Below are 20,317 nucleotides of genomic sequence, written 5' to 3'. Positions count from 1 at the left end.
TTCTCATGCCCTAGGCCAAGGGCGTCCAACACATGGCCCGTGGGCCACAATTCGGCCCTCCAAGCCATTTTATGTGACACGCAAGGCTCAGGAGCAAAGACAAAGGATTAGGGTTATATTTGTTACACGGCCGAAAAGAAAAGAAAAAAATGTGGACCCGGCAGATTTATTTATTTATGCAATGTTTGTTGGGTACCTGTATCCAACAGACAATGCATAAATACATAAATAAATTAACTGGGTCGTGGCTGAGGACTGGGTCGTGGTGGAGGACTGTAACTGCCTCTGGTGACCCCGTGCAAGGATTCACCAGAGGCAGTTACAGTCCTCAGCCACGACCCGGGTAATTTATTTAAGAAATGTGTGTCGGATACCTGGACATGGCAGATTTACTTATTTATGCAATGTTTGTTGGGTATAGGATCCAACAAACATTGCATAAATAAATAAATTGGTTTCCGGGAGGGCTGGGACTCGGTCAGTGCCTGCCTTCTCACCCACACTAAGCGGGGCTTCCAGAACGGGCCCAACCCCTGCTCTCTCGCTTGCAACTCATACTTACCTGGCATTGGAGAATCTGTGATCATAAAGGCAGATCTCTCAGGGTGAGGCTCATCCATTGCACATCGGATTTGCTGACCCCTGCGATGTCCCCAAATGTGGGATACTCGACTGCATTATTTCTGGTAGTGGGGGACTGCATTCATGCTTTCCCCTGATTTATTCGAGAAAGAAAGAAAGTTACATGTGTGAATCAGGTTTTTTGCACACAGAGCCCCTGGTCTTGTAGCAGAGTTTATTTTGCTGCAATCAAGAGGGCCAGCGCTGAGCAGCTCAGGGGTCCACAGCCCTGATGTATTGGAGAAAGAAGGAAAAAGTCACATGTGTGTCACAACATGCCTCTCCTGGGCCTCCACCCTCTACAATAAAAACACAAATAAAAGAAGCTAAAATAACAAACTAAAATAACAACCGCTACTATTCCTGAACCCTCTAACTATACGCGGTACCTATGAATTTTCCTGTTTTCTTCTCTATTACACAATGTGAGTGGCGCCACCTTCACCCCTCACTCGGAGAGGCTCCCTACCATTCTCTTTTCCTTTCCTTATTACTCTCCTTAAAAAGTTAATAAAAGCAAAAAACAAAACAGACCACATACATGCCACACTTCCAATTTCAATCTCTGCTTGGTTGCACTTTTCACACTTTCCCATTCATCTGTCTGCTACTTTGTATCCCTTGCAAGTGTTTCCTCACATGCATGTGTTCACCCAAACTCCTCTGTCATAGGGTTCCAACAACACCAGCCTGCAAATCTCCTCACAGCCGTGCCCCACTCCAAAGATGAGACAATAATTCTGCAAAGGTGGCTCCTGCAAAGCCAATTGGGGATACATGTTTGTGGGACTGGTCGATTTAGGTGGGTGCAGCCCTTCCGGAGACGCTGCCTGGACGCCTTCACAGGTAAGGGGGCCCTGGGATCACGTCGGATCATGTCCGGGTCAGCAAAGGAAGGCAAGCTTTCATAGCACAAAAAGTAGATAAGCCAGCAAAGAACTCTACTGCTCGAGAACGTCCTGCCAAAAAATAGTACAAGCAGAGGGTCAGAGGAGTCCCATTGTCAGTACTACGTCACATATACAGTAAAAACCTGCATGGCTGGTTGGTGAGACCCTATACATGGTAGCCCTGCTCCATTGGGGATACCAGGCTGCTATTGGTCCCAGCCCCGTCCGTCCATCTTCCATCACGTGTGGTCAGCTGGGCTCATTATCTCCAGGGAATGAAGGTCACGTTCCTCATTAGTTACTATTGTAAAACAATGCTATTCTATTATTATGGCAGGCACCTGGGAATCTCTAGGACTGGCACAGGGGGAGTCTTAAGATCACACTAACAGAAACTTTCTTCTCTCATTCCACATCGCACTATCCGCACCCAAGGTTTCCACCCTTGCTTTGGACTACATTGTATTTCTCCCCTTACCTCGTACTAAAAAGTGTGTCACAATGAAATAAGGTGGAATGGCTGTGTTCTTTTAGATCTTTTTATGACCACTGGATTTATGGTTGGTGGTCTGGGATGATCTACTATAGTGGAATTTAGGGGTCTTGCATTGTGGCAGCTGGTGGTGGGTAGGGGTTGGAGGTCCTGGTTTTGATAAATGTGCATGGTGAGGCACCTGGTGCTGTCTCAATGCCTTGCAGGGTGCATTCCTTCTTGGTATAACAGGTAATCCCAACAATAATGGAAAAAATGTACGTTTCTATGGGAGTTAGCAGTGTATGTCTTCCTACGATCAGTGCTTGGGTCTGTTTGGGTTTCTTCGTTGGGCCTGTGTTTACTGCATGGCCATGCGGGCTGAATATTTCTACCATCACTACAAAACATAGCGCTTACTCATATGCATGCACTAGGTCTATACACCTGTATTTCGTGTAATATTTTGTTTGAGCTGGGTTTCTTGGCATGCCCTCATAACCCCTGATACATCACAAGCGTATCTATGGGATTCACCTCACCCTAAAGCACCTGGGGGGGAGGGGAGAGGTTAATTTCCTTCCCAAAACCAGTAACTACAGCGCCTGTTTGAAGTCGTCATGAAGCAGTGTGTCTCAGCACTCGTAATAGATAGAAGTCAAAGTACCAGAACACGTACAAAATAAATGAATTACATCTGCTTCGTCTGATGCATGGTGGCGGGGCACAGCTCTCAACCCTGAGAGATTCCCTGTAATGTAAAATATATGTATGATAAACAATTAGAAGATAGAGAGTGGACACTTTTTGCAAAATATGTTCTTGTGTGACGCTACCTGTCAATATTTCGAGAAAGGTGGGGAAAAACATTTTAAAATTGTAGGCTTCATTAGGGGACATTGCAGCACAAAGGTGGCAAACAGATGAAAAGGCAAGTGCACTCGATAAACCTTTTTAACATGTAACCATACCTGGCAGTAAGAAAAAGTAAGACAACACTAACTGGCCAAGGACCTGATTCATGGAATTTGTTGCGCTGTGCAAAGTGACTTTGCACTGCCAACAAACACCCTGATTCATGGAAAAGTCAAAGTGTATTGTTGCAGTGCAAAGTCACTTTGCACTGCAAAAAATACACTTTGTACCGCTCCACTCTGATTCAAGGAGCAGTACAAAGTGTATTTTTGCAGTACAAATATATTGTTGCAGTGCAAAGTCACTTTGCACTGTAAAAAACACGTTGTACTGCTCTATGAATCAGGGCATTTGTTGGCAGTGCAAAGTCACTTTTCACCATTGAAAAGTCACTTCGCACAGTGCAAAACATTACATTAATCAGGGCCCAAGTGTCCTTAAATGAGTCCTCTATGAGCTATCACCATGCTGCAGTGAGGCCAACTGTTCATTGTCAAAGAGGTGTTCAGTTTAGAAATGATCAAACAGGCACTTAGATACTCTTTGATAATTGCATCTCCTTTGTGGTCATGGTGTGCCTCAAAACAACGCAATGTATGATAGTTACTAGAAAGTTAATAAACAGAAATCCGTGCTAGATTGACATGGTGCAGAGCACAAAGTGAAGTTTCTTTGGTAATCTGACCCCTTATGGTGCCTGATATATCATTAAAGGTAAGTTTACATTGTCTAGCTAAAGTAAAATGTCAGCAAACGCTTTATTACATGCCTGCTTCATGTACAAACAGCAAGGGATTCTTTGGCATCTATAAAATGAATTTTTCAAAACGTCAGTTAACAGAAACAAAAAACACAATAGTCAAAGAAGCAAATAAATATGCCTTCATACCGTTTAACAACTAGGTGAGTTATTTCGTCTTCAGTCTTAAGAATCTCCTATTAACTATATAATAATTATGATGTGTGAGAGACGTCTATATTATTTAGGTGTTTGGAAACCACCATAAATCCCTGTTAATAAAAGGCATGCCTGTTCTTTTTATTTTGCTCAAACTAACGTGAATCATTTCATTTTTTTTGTTTATGCATGTGATGTACATTTGTTTTTTTTCTTTGCATACACCAAAGGCACACATGGATGCTACTGTACTTTAAAACCCCAGCACTCACCAATAGCCAAACATATTTGCTATATTTATTTATCAAATAGACACCCGTACTCGTAACAGCTGTTTATTGCAATTTATGGGGTAATCAGCATACCCACACTTCCTCTTCAGCACATCCTCTCCTGCCAGAATTTGAGAAATCATATTAAGTTTTTAGGCGCCAATTCAAAGAAAAATTTCTGAGTCCATGCAAAGTAGAAGCACGAGCCCGAAGATTGCTCGTCCCAAATATACTCAGCTGGGAGATGTTTCACTGAATGATATACGCACAGAAACTTGAAGCACAAAGAAAAATGAGTAGCGCTGGGCACATCCACAACACGCATCCTAGCGCAAAATGAACAAAAAGCTGTCAAAGTACTCTGTTCCACAGTGTGAAGTGTGACATTGGCCAGACCAATGGGAAAGAAGTAATCATGGATTACTTATCAGCAATCTGCATTACTTGTACTCCTCTACTGCGACAGTCACCGTCACAGTACCTTCACTAATCCCACATTAAGGCTGCACCAAAAAGTTTTCGTCCCAGTACCTCCACTAATATGTACCCCCACCTCCCCAATTCCACAATAAGGCTGCAACCACAAGTCCTCGTCCCAGTACCTCCACTAATCTGCGCACCAACATCCCACATTAAGGCTGCACCTACCAGTCCTCGATGTAGTAGCTCCGCTAATCTGTGCCCCAAAATCCCACATTAAGGCCACAACCACAAGTCCTAGTCCCAGTACCTCCACTAATCTGCTCCCCAAACTTTGCATCACTCCATGCCCATTCCACTTCCACAAATTACTTGCCCCAACAAGGTGCAACCGCACATTCATGCCCCCCAAATAAACATCACCCCAACAGTCACTGTTCTAAATTACAGTACTGACACCTGGAGTTGGATGAAATGTCAAATATCTGAGTGAAACTCTTTGCAATCAGCTCACTGCAGTGGTCCATGATGAAGCCCCAGCCCACCTTAGGAGGCGTCATCTGCTCAAATGTAATTTGCCTACAACTCTCTCTCTTGGCAACAGCTCACTGGATGTCCACCTCACCCCCCCCCCCGCATTTAGTATCATGACAAATGGACCACTTATGTACCAATCTTGTTGGCTGGTGAACACACAGACCTGTTTGCTTGCCCATTCTCATGATCTGTCGTGCAAAGTACACAGTCACAGACCCAACAGTAATGCATTCCCACATACAGTCACAGATCCGATAAGGTGCAGAACAGGCTTGCGGTCGTTGCTCAGTACGATGGTGGTGTCAGCCTCACAATGTTTGTAAGTTTAAGGACACTTGCCCAATATCCACCTTGAACACCCATGACTCAATTTAGTGTAGACAACAGTGATGAATCGAGGGATCCAATCACCTCTTCCAAGGGGGAGCCTTTCCTTGTGAGGTTAGGGAGGTGATCCTGCTATGCAATACCCTCCTTAGGCGTAGAGGCATATGGGACCTCACTGGTAGAGAACCCCCTGGGCATAAGCACTCCCATTCCAATCCAACCAGAATTATTGTGTTGGAACAGAACAAGTGAAATCTATCTATGTTTGTTATTGTGGTGCCTCAGAACAAAACAAGTATCTGTTGGTTACTGGGACTAAGAAGATCTAAGGAGTCGTGGAGAGCAAGTATCTGCTAGGTACTGAAATAGAGAAACCCAACAAAGTTTTAGAGAGTATGGCACGAACACTGAGAAATGACCCCCAAAGAATGCTGGAGAAGCATCAGACAAGCATCATAAAAGTGGGAGGAGAGAGCCTGGAAGAAAGAGAAATATAGGAGTTTCAAACCAGCTCCAGGAGGGAGGCAGGTGAACTGGAGAGAATGCTGACACCGACCAAGGGAAGAAGCATGGAGGAAGAGGAGCCCTGGAAGCACTGTTCCAAAGACATCCTACCAAGAGGCTGTGAGGCAGACTGTTGTTCCAGGAGGGACACAGCAGTGAGGAGTGGTGGCTGAGAGATGCAAAGAGAGAAAACCCCTCTCCGTGAAAATACCACTTACCAGGAAGCACACTGAGCGGTGCCCAAGACAGAAACAAAGGCGAGGACCAGCGTTGGTGGCCAAGAAAGGGAGAGAGCGAGCAATATCACTGCTTTCAAAGTACGCCAACGCGTATACGAAGAAGCATGAAAACCAACCAAGAGAGCCGTATTGGCAAAAAAGGAAGAAGTTCAGAAAGAGTATGCCAACCCAATAACGAGGCCCCAAAACAAGGAAGGTAATGGGGAAAGCCAGAGACGTGGGGATAGAGATGGACATAATGATTGGCATAATCCTCCTAGTCAGCCTAGTTCCAAAAATGAATATAACAATTGGAATAATCAGACGCATCCCAGTAGCAGGAAAGTTTGAATAAATACTAGAGTAATCATACCTGTCCCAGTAGCAAGGAGAGTGAGAATAACTATAACTACAGGACTAATCTCAGGATCTGTGTCTCGTGAGGATAGCTCAGAGGCAACGTGCTCGCCTTGGAAGCAAGACGACACGGAGCAACACAGGTTTGATCCCCGGGTCCATTCTTTGAAACCTCTGGGCATTAAGCGTGTTATAAATAACCTATCATATCATATCATAATCATACACGTCCCAGGCTAACCCAGTATCAAGAAGTGTGAGAATAAAAACTGTACTATTCTTACTTGTCCCAGCATCAGGAATTGTGAGAATAATTACTGTGGTTACCCTACTCATCCCAGTGAGTGGAGCAGTAAACAAGAGTGAGAATCATCATTGGTTTCATCCTATTCAACCAAGTCAGAAGGTTCAAAAGCAAGAGGGTGAGAAAGCCATTAACCAAGAGAGTAAGAATCAATACTGTGAACCCTTAGACACTTTTACTCAAGGTAACATGTCATACTATGGATGGGACAGAGAATAACTTCTCAAACTATGCAAAAAGACTGACTCAGGAAGTGGGCAAATAACACTGTTTTAACAATTATCTAAAACAGGGAGTACAACGGACATCCACGGATGTCGCAAAGCATGATCTCAACAACTTTTACAAAACATCACATCTTTATAGCAAAACCCTGTCATTCATGACGTCATACTATGTGGCAAATTAAGAAAACCTACAACGGATTGTGGTTGGCTCAAGGGCAACATCTAAGTATACTTTGATAGGGGCTGGGACTGTGATTGGGTCCCTATAGTCAGGTGGGCCACACATGCCCTCCCTTTGTGCAAGTCATTTTCAACAATATTTAGAAACACAACACCTCTCGGAAGGATAGCTCAGGGGCAATGTGTTCGCCTTGGAAGAAAGACGTTTAAGCGATTTCAATCCGGCACTTCACCTAAGTCAATGCCTAGCATGTAATGCACAACTGAAATCCTTATTTATTTGTGTCTGAAACTTCTTTTATTCTAAATGATGTACCACTCATATCACGCCCCTCTCTTGGATCCCCCCCGTTCACACTGAACCAGGAATCAGGCTGGTTTGCAAACTTAAAATATTTATTTATATATATTCACAATATAATCACACTATTTTTAATAGGAATACAATGATCACCAATGGGGTGATGTCACACTAAGCAATCTCTTTAATAACACAGAGTAATAATAAGCAAAAACAATGCAGCACATCAATAATACTTTTGTGGGTGTGTGTTCAGATCTAATGGCAATGTGGTTACTATTTCCCCATGCACACCTCTCAACTCCCGAATATGCAATGTAGAGAGATAGGAGGAGAGAGAACAGGTTTCAGGAGTGCAGAATTCAAGCAAATATATCAATCCCAATTTCCCCCCAGCAAACACAAGAGAGAAACAGAACTGATTGGCAAACTGTCAAAATGGTTTTAATGTTTTAAAGTTGGCTTTGAATGGCATAGGCAAAACACTGAATATGGCTTAAATCACTGAAATTGTTTAAATTCTAATGGGAGCCGCTTTATCTGGTTGCAGACAAACACTAGCAATGATTTGATAGCAAAAAGCAATGTGAAAACTTAATTTTGAGGTCGGGTGCAATTGAAAGCTGTTTTACACATTATAGATTTTGCCAAAAAAAAATTTGCGGCAAACTTTTCCATGCACGGTAATCGCAATCGCGGAAGAACTATAAGGATTTGAGATGCGGTTTTTGGGTCTATGGAAAGCTTTGGAAATTTTGTTTCTAGCTTGAAAATGGAAGAAGTTATGGACTTTTCTGTGGAGGTTGTTTTTTTCAGATAGAGGCAAATTGGAAAACAAGGATGTGCTTTTGAAAAAACAAACAGGATTTCTTTACACTAGGGATGGACTATGGAGAAGCAATACTACACGACAAGACAGCCACCAGACCAGGACACCTCAGGATCAGGTTTTTGCCTGCCGAGAGGCTTGCCTTCTCCAGATGAAATATATCAGCACAAAGATTGGTTTAACAATATTATTGCAGAAGGAAGATAGTAGGGATGAGATAGAGAGTTCAGGCAATACAAAGATATTTATAACAATGCAGTTTTGAACATAATAGAGGATGGGTTTAGATAGGGATTGCTATGGACAGTAGAAAGGCTACTGACAGTCCTATACTAAGGATACTCCCTATAGAGGTTTGAACGAGAACTGTCAGGAATTCTGGTCAGACATTCTGCTGGGCACACCGGACTGGGACAGGCTGCTGGGCACACCGGACTGGACTGGTAAGCAATGGCTCTGGTTCACAGCTATCTGGTCACAGCATGACTTGACTGGATCTGCAATGGCTCTCTGGTCACAGCACAGCACAGCGCGGCACAGGATTGGGTTTAATCTGCCCTTGTTGGTTATGAAGATAATTCTTTGGCAGGCAAGCAGTACAGCACAGCCTGGCTGTTTCTTTTGTTTCCCCTTTAAGTTTGTGGGATGGGTTCTGAAAGTTAAGGCCCAGCTGAAAGTGGTTCAGCTATGCAATGAGCCTTTCTGCTTGCAAAGTTTCTGGAGTCTGGAACAGATAGTATGGATGGATCTCCTTCAGGGTGCTTCACCAAGATTGGGATGGTAGGTGGATCTGTCTGTCCTTCTAAGTCCTCAGCTTTCTCTATTTATGCATTTGATAAAGGGGTGTGTATGCAGGATTATCCTAAGCACGCCCCCTAGGTTGGCTATAGGTTAGAATCTTCCCTCTCCCTTGATTGGAGGAGAAAACAGGGTGTCATCATGATGATGTGGGTTTATGAGTTAGGGAATCCTCCCCTTGGCTTTTGAACATGAAATCTACTTTTCGTATAACACATATTTACAATTTTGCAAACTTTATAACAATAACATATCTAGATCACATATTTTATGGAGCAAGTGCTCTTCCAAGTCTCATCATTGTAGGATCTTGTGTTGGCTTTTGACAGAATTCTGCCCTTTTGGGTCAGAACACCATATCTAGTTTGTCCAAAAATGTGTACAACTGTGCGCATTGCATATAGGCATAAGTGTGTGAAGTTTCATACTTTGGACATCATTACATTTGTTATAAAACCACAATTTCTACAGTTACTTCTCAGAACATAGCACAGAGTTCTGGCTTCTCTTAAAATGTGCAGCCATAAATTAGGTTCAGAAGTCCGGGGTTTGCATATTATTTACAATTGTACACAGTAAATTATCAGTCTTTTTAGAAATATGCTTTTGGTCCATTGTGAATCAACAAAAGTTGTCTGTCCCCACCTCCTTCGCTTTCTTGCAGCTCAGGAGCAATCTCCACCCCCCTTCCTTCTGGCATAGGCCCTTTACGAACCATCCTGATTAGCATCTCCTTGCCTGAGAGGAAGTCCATTGTGTCCTTCCCGGAGCAGCCCAAGTGCTCCTCCCCTCTTAATCAACACATGAATGTGAGTTTGTGGTCTAGAGAGCAGAAATGAGGTGGCTGGCCCTGTGGTAGAAGTTGTTTGTAGTTTTGGCTTTGGAGTCTTTGAGTTCAGCTTACTTTAAATGTCATTTTGTTACATTTTTCTTTGTTTAAAATAAACTTGTAATTTTCAAACAAACATCTAGAACACTGATTCCAGGCTCTAAACCATGAAGTTTAAATAGTTACAACCTAGGTTACTTTTGAGAACATGTCACTTAGATTTTAGACATTCGATCTTAATGGAACAAGTTTACAGTCTTAATGGGGGCTTTTGAAACAGCATTCAGGCAGCTGCTTGTACTGCGCCCACATTTTGACAGATCCCACAGGCAGGCAAACTGGCTGTGGATGTTTTTGTGACAAATTCAGCTCTCCATGATATTGCAATTTCACAATGGTTTCTTGAATTCAGTAAAATGTGACACCCAGCAGGAAGATTAGGTGTTTGTGGTTGCTTGGGACCAGCATTCGGTATTTTCAGCAACCAAGAAAAGATTTAAAATGCAAGATTCTGGATTTCTTTCAGTCAGCACTGCTTTTCATGCAGGCTCCATTTTCACTAGTTGGGCAGCCCAATGACATGTTTCAGAAGTGACTTCTCCGTTCCACTCCTGACAAAATGTATGGTAGATTTGGCAGCCATCTTTTTGTGCTTTGTGAAGCGCAATTTCCTTAAGTATTGGCACGCATAGGGGTTTTGTGGCCATTTTGATGATTCTGGTGCCACCAGCACACAGAGATGCCGCAGGGCAGACTGTAAGTGGGTTACTACATCCCGCATATGACACGGAGCAACACAGGTTCGTTCCCCGGGTCCACGCTTAGAAACCTATGAGTATTAAGTGTGTTATAAATAACCAATCATATCATATCATAACACCTCATTGGCTCATAAACTATAAGGCTCTTTGTTATACGGCCCTCTATATTGCTTGGCACACTTGTACTCTCTGGAAGATAAAAGACTCTAGAAGCACGTAAGCTGGTACCCCAGGTGCTGGTGGGTGGACCCAACCTTATCTTTCCTCCCAATTAGCCTGCCATCTCTCATCACTCATGCCATCTGCCATTCACATTGTCTTTGAACTTGGCCTTGCAGTAGCTCCTCGCCTCTCAGAATATATGGGAGTGTGAGCACCTGCTATTTGTTATCTCCAGTCCAGTGCACCATGCTCTTCATCTGTTTTCATCCTCAACTCATGTGATCAGAGACTGTGAATGTGCTCGTATTATAGCATTTATTTGTCTTTAATGAAGAAACTTTGGCATCCATGGTGTTCCTTCTTTGCAACTTTAATAAGGGATGCCTGGGCTTTTCACATGTACTGTTCTTCGCACGCTGATAACCAATTCTTGGCTGCTTCCAGTCTTTGACATCAAGCCAGACAGCCTCTCTGATTTTGCTCTGAATTTAAGCCTATTCTTTGCTGCGACACACGTAGCTTCAAATCCATCTTCCTTCTTGGAGACTCGCTTATTAAAATATATCATCAAATGTCCAGAACTCTATATACATATATGTTGGTGCCACCGCCTGCAGTCTATATAATATGAATAGCCAGCCTTATGAATACATTGACTACTTGTGTTACAGCGTCTGTACGGTTACCAAATGGCTTGCATTTTCTTCAGTGTTCTTCAGAATCGTGCAATCTTCAATCAGCACATGAAAGCCTTCTTAAATCTTTACTTCATCAGATTCTATATCACCTCTATATTATCTTCTCTGGTCATCCTTCTCAGTGCGTCATTCTCATTCTTCATGGCGTCACCAGCTTCTCCTTTTCACATCTTAACACTTCTTCAGGTGCTTTTCTCAAGAGATCATCAGCTTTTCTGGGGTACTTATCATAGGGTCTTCTCAATGGATACCTTGTTTCAAAGAGTCTTTGCGTTATTGGTATCATTACTCCTGTTGCACGTGTCGCATTTTCCAGTTTCCAACATATAGGCAGAATAGGGTCGGGACTTCCTGTAGAGGCATTTGGTTGCTCCGATTGAACTTTGATAATGAACTTCATTCCTACTGCTTTCTTTGTTGTCTTCTTACACTGTGTAATTATCATCCTGATTACACAGAATCCAAACATCATCATCATCACAAGTATGGCTACCAAGAGCATGAAGATATTCACCATCCATTGTGGAACCCATGAGAAGATGCACGCGAACCAGCTATCATCTGCAATATCTTCTGTCTCGTCTTCCATCGTGTTAAGTAACTGTCAGCAATGTTATGACCTCCATCATGGTCCCATTCTCGTCATCATGAGAAGGTAGGAACGTGCAACATGATGGCCCGATTTTGGCACAAACACCTCCATCCATTGCTGTGATCATATCAAGGACATATCTGTTCTGGAGAGTCATCAATTTTACGGCTCTCAATTCCTCCTTCATCGCATTGAATCCCTCAATGGTGGTGTTGATCCTCTGCAAGAGTTCCCATCTGGTAATCTGTAGCCATTTGGCATTTGCCATCATCTGGATCCCAGGCAAAAAGATTGTTGTGGATATCGAGGCAGTCTTGCTGAACAGCCTGTGCTCATATGGAATAGCATTGAAAGCTTCTAATGATTTAGCTGAAAAGTAATTCTCTCTCCTTGTTCAGTTGAGGAACTCAAGTGATCTCCTTCTCCTCAAATTGGCATCTGCTTTTGGAAATTCCCCAATATTCAGGTCACTTTTTCAGAATCACCAACGCTGGAGCATAGACAAGCACTAAGGAACACGTTCCGCCCCAATCCTTGGGCAAATTTATATAAGCTCTAGGTCCACATGCACAATACCGATCCATCTGAACTCCTGTTCCAGCTCCCATACCAGAAACATCAACTATAGTCTACAACTTATGTTATCTCCCACATATCTTCCCCCTTTTTGCTGAAAACACAATGGACCTCATTACAACTTTGTCGGTCTGGAAAAAACGGTCCTAGTAAGCTTATCGGCACTGTTGTTTCTGGACCGGCAAAATACAAGTCTGGTGGGTGGGTGGCAGGTCTGACTTGACGGGCAGACCGGCACCCGCCCACAGACTTTCACGGAAGCACCAGCACCGTTATTACTGTTGCCAGTGTTTTCATGGTCCAATTCCCATAGAGTCCTATTGGACACTATGGGAGTGGGGAAGAACATATTACCGGTACCTAGCTCCCGGTCCACCGGGACTTTTAATGTCCCGGTGTTATCGGGAAGCTAGGTGCCGGTAACCGTTTACAAGATCGGCGGAAACATGCTGTTTTTACCGGCATGGTAACCACGGACTTGCAATGCCAATGTCGCATTTGTCAGTGGGATAACAAACCTTGGTCCTCATTCATCTACCCATGTCAGCAGCTTGGCATGTTCAACCCATGTCTTTATACAGTCTTCATTCACCTTTTGTACTTCTTGTACATATTCTTTCTTTAAAAGATGAGCTACACAGAACTTCAATCTTCCAACATCCTTTTTGGTCCTTACTTGTCCATAGACTAGCATCGCCGTTCTTTCGGAGCATCCAGGTGTCCAGGCCAATTTATCTTTATCTGGGCAGTGCATTCTCTCAATTTCTGCAATGACTACTTCATCCTGTTCTGCCCCAGGATATGTGAGCATCTTGCTCTTCCATGCAGTCTCCTTCTCCATCTGTGTAGTCTTGATATAATCATCCTGGAACAGAAATTAATATTTTGATCTACATCGCAAGGTGGCCCAATGTCCTTGGAACTGTCCTTGGGTCATGCATGCAGCAAGGTGAATGCGACATCCGGCATCATACTCTGATACTTCTCTAGGAATGAAAGTTCGGGCATTACTCATGGCATAAGGTACAAGAGAGCAGACGTAGCAACACTCCTTAGATGTCCATTCACACACCTTTTCACATGCTGATACCACATGATACCACACAAGTGTGCTGTACTGTGTAAATATGTGTTAATGCCATTATCATCTTTCTCTGCATTTCTCTTGCGTCTTCCCAACATAATGGTTGCAGCCCATGGAAACAACTCCAAAGCAGCTCAGCTTTGGGAAGAAAGCACTCGAGACCTAGGCTTGTCTAAAATGGATTAGTCTGTAGGACTTCCTAAAGTAGGGAGAACCTAAGGAGCTTCTACTATTCCTGAAACTATGAAGTAAAAGGTGTGCACCAGAAGAAACAGAAAAACCAAAATAGGGACTTTACATGCATATATTATACTCCAGAATATTAATCCACACCATTTGTGCCATTTGGGTATTTCTTGAGGTTTCTCATTCTCTGAAATCGTGCTATTTTCAAGTTTCCTCAACATGCCTGTATACTACCTTTAAGGAAGTAAAAACCTTTTTAATCAGGCAATTTTGGAAAATCAGGTAACTGTAGAATCTGTTCAATTATTGACATAAGCAGCCACCTTATCGCAGGGCCATTTTTAGGGTCATGCAGAAAAATAGGTATGCTAATGCTACGCCCAACAATAGCAGGATGAGCTTTAAGTATATCTACGAAAACAGCAAGTAAGATCCTATGGGCATCGTCGTTTGTGCACACCATGGGTTCAACCAAACAATTGCGTTGTACAAAAAGAATTAGCGTACTGGTCACACTTCCAGTTCCTTATTAGGTGCTGCTGCATAATCATATCCATGATATGTCAACAACTTTCTAAAGTTCATTTTCAAAGAACTCTGTGACTCAAGAAATAGATTTACACACCTGCTAAAATATCTATAAGGATTGTTCACGGCAGCCACAGTCCAAGTGCACATTTACACCTTTCAGTTAATCCATTGGTTTATCATCATTCTTCTTCCTCATCACTCGAATTGAGCTGCTGAATTTTCTTCATCTGTGTTCTGAGACCGACCCCCCCTTGCGCTTAAGTTGAACTAAAATGGCAGAGATACAAGCCGTCATACCTGTCAAATATTAATTTAATTCATTTCCTAATAGTTTTGGAGAGCTCTGGGCATCATTTCTGCTCCTCGATGGAGGAGTCAAATGCATTCTCATTCGTCTCCCTGTCACTAGTTCGTGGGGTGTGAGGTGATGGTCTAAACCAGGATCATTCCTTAGGGCATATGAAGCTAAGGGTAGGCAATATAGCCATCCCTTCTTCAGTGTCAATTTTAGCTTAGCGACTCTCTCTTTTAGAAGGATGTCTCTCACATTATCTGTTTGCTTGCAGGTGATAAGCAGAAGAAAACTTGTGTTTAATATTCAATAACAACCCTATTTGTTCAAATACTTCATTAACAGAATGTGGCCCATTATTGGATCATGCACTTGACACACTCCCTATCTTGGAAAGACTTCACATACTAAAAATGTCACTGCGCAAGTGGCATCAGGGTGTGCACAGAGACTTGCTTCGATCCACTTGGAGACGGGACACACCACCACTATCAGATACCTATATCCACTACATACTTGCCACATATCAAAATGCTCAATCTGTAAACTCTGAAATAGACCATTTGGTCGAGGAATTACTCCTCTAATTGTTCACAGTGTATGCCCAGCAGCAAAATTTTGACAATTAATGCAATTTACTACATAAAATGCAACCTGCTCTAAGTGGTTCGGTACAAACCTGTATTCTGTAATAGCTGCAGCAAGACTCTCCCTAGTTAGAAGCGCTGGATAGTGCAGCTGTTCAAGCACTACCTTTAATAATACTACTGGCATCTCCAGCTTTCCGGTACTGTCCTACTGCCATAAGGCTTCTTTGCGGAATAAAGAACACCCCCTTCGCTTCCACAATTCTTGCTCTTCCTGTGGTGCACTACCTTGAATTTCCATTAAGTGGGATCTGGACAAATGATTAAACCCTTTGTTTACCACCATCATTTTAACCACCTTTTCTTTAACATTTGGAGCATCAAAACTTGAAATATCTGGTGTGTACACAAACATTTTTGCTTCTGCAGCAGTGGCTTTGTTTCCGTGAGCGATAAAGTCAGCTTGCTTAGTATGTGCTGCACATTTAACGACTGCTTTGGCTACTGGGAGTTGTAGTGCCTTAATAAGCCCATCAAATAAGGATGTGTGTTGCACTGGAGTGCCGTCCGCTCAGAGGTAGCCCCTCCTTTTCCAACGTGCTAGCCCTGTGTGTACAGTCGACATCACATAGGTGGAGTCACTATATATCGTCACTTCCTGTCCTTCGTATATTTCAAGCACTGCAATAAGCGCTACCAATTCTGCCGCTTGTGCTGAAAAGTGAGACGGTAGTCTTACACTTGCCACAATCTCAAATTCACAGTTTGCCCTATGCCTCACTACAGGTGCTCTAGAATGCCTTTCCCCACTTGTCTGATCAACTTTTGAAGAACCATCAATAAGAAAAATCTCCCCTTCTGAAAGTGTGTTTTCTTAACACGTGGTACGCTATCGTAGAATTCATCATAATTCGCGCAATCATGCACATGCTCACCCTCTGCCACTGGTTCAGCTATAAATGTGGCGGGGTTCACCACTTTACATCTTACAATTGTAATTGCTGGATTTGATATAATAACTTTGTGCACAGAAGGGCTCTGAGATATCAATGTACCCTTAGGTTTCTTCAAAATGGCAAACAAAGCATGCTCTACAAACAATTTCATAGGACTACCCATGGAAAATGCCCTTCATAACTGGGTCTAAAATTCCACTGTAATATGCCAAAGGTTTATACCCTAACGTAGTTCTCTGTGTTAGTACCACTGTCATGAATGTCCCATCAGTGTGTGAAAATATGAAGAATTCCTCCACATAGTTGGGAATTCCTAAAACAGGAGCTGTACAGATTGTTTTTTTTACTCTTCAAAACCTTGCTTTCCTTTCTCATTCCATTCTATTTTTTCCTTATTCACCTGTTCTTTCTTCAAAGCCTGCAAAATGGGTCTCGTATAGGATCTGTAGTCAAATACCCACATTTTTATATAATTGCACAATCCCAAGAATCGTTGCATCTGTTTCATTGTTTGCGGTTTGACAGTTTTCATGATTGCTTCAGCCCTTTCAGGTGTCACCTTTTTACACTCATGTGAGATCAACTGACCTCTATACAAGACTTCTTCTTGACAATACTGCAACTTGTCCTTGGCTGCTTTGTATCCCTTGTCTGCAAAATAGTCATAAATTGTATCAAGTCTTGGCTACACTCATCTTCTGTCATGCTACAAATTAAAATGTCATCCACGTACTGTATCACAGTGCTTTTCAAATCAATATTGCAAAGGTCCATCTGCAGGACTCTATCAAATTTCAATGGGGACTCACAGTACCCCGGGGCAGCCTAGTATGTTTCAGTCGAATTTGTTGAAATCAATTACCGTAAAATATTGTGCTTCTACTTGGATACTGCATAGTATCGTTGCCAGGTTTGTAACTAAAGGAAACTCAGCCTCTACAATCTGGTTAATTGGTCTCATGTCTTGTATCCATCTCCACGACCCTCCCTTTATTTTTTTCACAGGGTACACTGCAGTATTACACAATGACTCTGATAGTACCAGAATAACTTGCCTCATTAATGCTGCAATAGTTTCAAAAATGTACTCATGTGCCTCCTAAAACATTGGGCCTCATTACACGGAACGCGGTAAGGGTTTACGGGTACCGGTAAGGACACCGGTACTGGTAAACCCTTACCGCCTTACTACGAGGTCCCTTTGCCGGACTTCAATGGTTGGTTTTAGCAGCCATTAAGGAACGGGCCCGCAAAGGGACCTTGGTGCTAATTACAGTACCGCAATTTGCGGTACCGTAATTAGCTCCTTTCCCATTCCCATTGAGCCCTATGGGGGTAAAAATGGGAATGGGGAAGTGCCTTGGTGAATGGGGAATTACCGCCCCCGCTCACCTTGGAGTAGGGCGGTAATTCCGCCATCCACCAAGGCGGACACGGTAAAATACCGGCAGCAACCATGGCGCTAATAGCGCCATGGTTACCGCATACCGTGTAATGAGGCCCATTGCATATTGCGTTACTCAAGGTAAAATTGCTCCTGGTTTCAGCTTTATTTTGACTTCTCCTACTCGTTTTCACAGGCCTACCTCATAGGGGCCTGTAGTCCGTAAAATACTTGGCACTTTCTCCAGGTCTTCCTCAAAAATGCTGGGCACTGTCGCATTATTGCTAAGCGCTGTGGAATCTCGTTTTTCTCTATTCTGATCTAATACCTAATGCTCATAAAGAACACCACTTCATCATCTGATGGATCATCTCTAAACATGTCATCGTCAGTGACATCAGTGAACCTGCACCCTTCCCCAATGGCAATCACTGTTCTCCATGGTCTACCCTCGTCATCTCTGCCTTCAAGCAATGCCATTTCCCCCCGTACTATAGCTGCATCTAACTCTAAGGGGATCGTCTGTCGCCCCTCTTCATCCATAGGTACTTGTGTTCTAAAGAGAAATGCATCAGGTATCCTCATAGTTTTTCCAACCAAACCAGGTAGCCGTATTAACAGAATGCTCACCCTGTAAAGGAAAACCTCTGGTTTTATCGGCACTACTCGCAGAGCCATCTGCCCTGTAAATGCCAATATAAATTCACCCACGTTCATATAGTGTATCCCAGGAGTGGAGCACACTATATCTTCATCAGTAACGGAAATCGTAATGTTAAGTTTTGTCATTAAGTCTCTTCCTAAAATATAAAATGGTGTCTACCATGAATACAATAATGGAACAGACCTATGGAGACTGACAAGTCATCAGTAAAAGGAACATCAGTAAAAGGAACTCTGCTTGTAGCTCCACAGGATCCTTGAGCATTCATTGTATTTCCCAACATTGGGTATTTTCCTTCTCGTATACATGAACGAGTAGACCCTGTGTCAACTAAAAATGAAATGGATATGACTCCTATAACCACATCAACCCTTGGTTCCTCTTTAGGGTCTGATGTCATAGATAGTACTGGACACATCAAGCCGCCCTGTGAGCTGCCCTTTTGTGGATACATATTCTTGTACCTGTGAACAGATTCCCTCCCACTACGGTGACACCCCCTATTCTAGGTGTCAATACCTGTCCTGTGTTCGTATTCTGCTGCATTTGCATCGGGGCATGCTGCGACTGCCATTGCAGTAAATTCAATGATGACTGTTAGGATTTCTGTGGCTGCTGTATCTGTTGTACTTGTGGTGCTTGTGCCTGATACAATGTCTGTTCTTGGGTGAATCCACCCATAGCCTGTGAGCTATAAACTGGCAGATAAACTGTCCCCCCTCTTGAATACTCACCATTTCGTATATACCCTTGGCTCCCGTAAAGACCGGAGGGGACTGTCTGTACTCCTGATCTCTATATGGCAGAGGAGAGGCACAGAGGACACAAGCCAAGATTCTCTATATTGGTAAACATTGCAAACTATCAAGGTCTAGCTTCTCAGGAGGTGATGTGGGCTGGTTCTTAAGTACAGTGTAGTCCGCAAGCACCCACATAGGAATGTCCACACACTATGTTAGTAAAAACACAGCTCTTTATATAAATGAGGTTCACGTTATATACACAATCACAATAACACACTTTGTGCTCTTACAATTCCAAAATGGTAAATATATAAAGGTCTAAGTGGTACCACGATTATCCTGATTCCATTAAAATGCATCAACTGTACTCAGTCAAATAGCATACAAATCAACACAGAAAAACAATATCAACCATAGACCTAGGAGGAAAACAAGTTGGTTAGACAATTGGCAGAGTACTGAGCCCCTACTTTTAGGCACCGTTCTGTAAATGAAGATGCACTACAAGCCCAGTCCAGATGTCTGTTAGAGTCTTATCTCCTATAAAAGTTCTACTGTCCCAAAGTACATGGTATCGTAGAATTCTTCAGTGTGTTATCGACAGGCCCTTCTTGAGCGCACTCCCTTTAAGGGAGGAGCCACGGGTCGTCGAAATTCGCCGATGAAAGAGGCAAACGTTGTCGTAGAGGGAGCAGCTTAGATCTTCGCAGTGCTTGTTGATGAAAGCTTGATAACATCCTGTGAAGAAGAGGCATGCGGTGTACCTCAACGACAAGCGTTCGTTGCTGCAAAGAGTCAGTGAAAAACTTTGGCCCAGCAAGCACATCGAGCCATCAGTGTCTGGGGTCAGCGAATGGAACATGACCACGGCAGGCTTCAGTAGCTTCATCGGCGTGTCTGAGGTCTTCAGGTGGCGGGAAACCCACCAGTGGATTCTCCTCGGTCCTCGGCGGCCTTCACTTTCTCCGACAGGTCAAAAGTGATCGCAGGGGCCATCATGGACTTAAATGTCCAGGAGCTTCTCTTTATGATTCCATGGCAGTCCCTGTCTCTGGTTGGCAACCTTTCATAGGTCTATCTACCAGGGAGATTTCATAAAAATCAGCTGGTGCACAATTTTCCCTTGTAGCTAGGGGAGAGGTCTCCTAGCCAGGTCCTCTCTTGGATCAGTTCCTTTAAGGCACAGCAGCTTTCAGATTAGC

The 20,317-nt window shown here is 43.2% G+C and overlaps 1 non-coding gene across 1 annotated transcript; it reads left to right on the top strand.

Annotated features, from left to right (window-relative positions):
- Positions 1-554: 554 nt before the first annotated feature.
- LOC138512713 (U1 spliceosomal RNA) lies at positions 555-718 on the top strand. Its single transcript, XR_011281496.1, has one exon. It is a non-coding gene; the product is annotated as a U1 spliceosomal RNA (small nuclear RNA).
- The last annotated feature ends 19,599 nt before the right edge of the window (positions 719-20,317 follow it).

This window comes from Ambystoma mexicanum, chromosome 6p (assembly GCF_040938575.1).
Source record: "Ambystoma mexicanum isolate Mex_15411 chromosome 6p, UKY_AmexF1_1, whole genome shotgun sequence".
Lineage (NCBI taxonomy): Eukaryota > Metazoa > Chordata > Amphibia > Caudata > Ambystomatidae > Ambystoma > Ambystoma mexicanum.
Note: the sequence above shows the minus strand (reverse complement) of the source record. Positions and strands in the feature narration are given on the sequence as shown.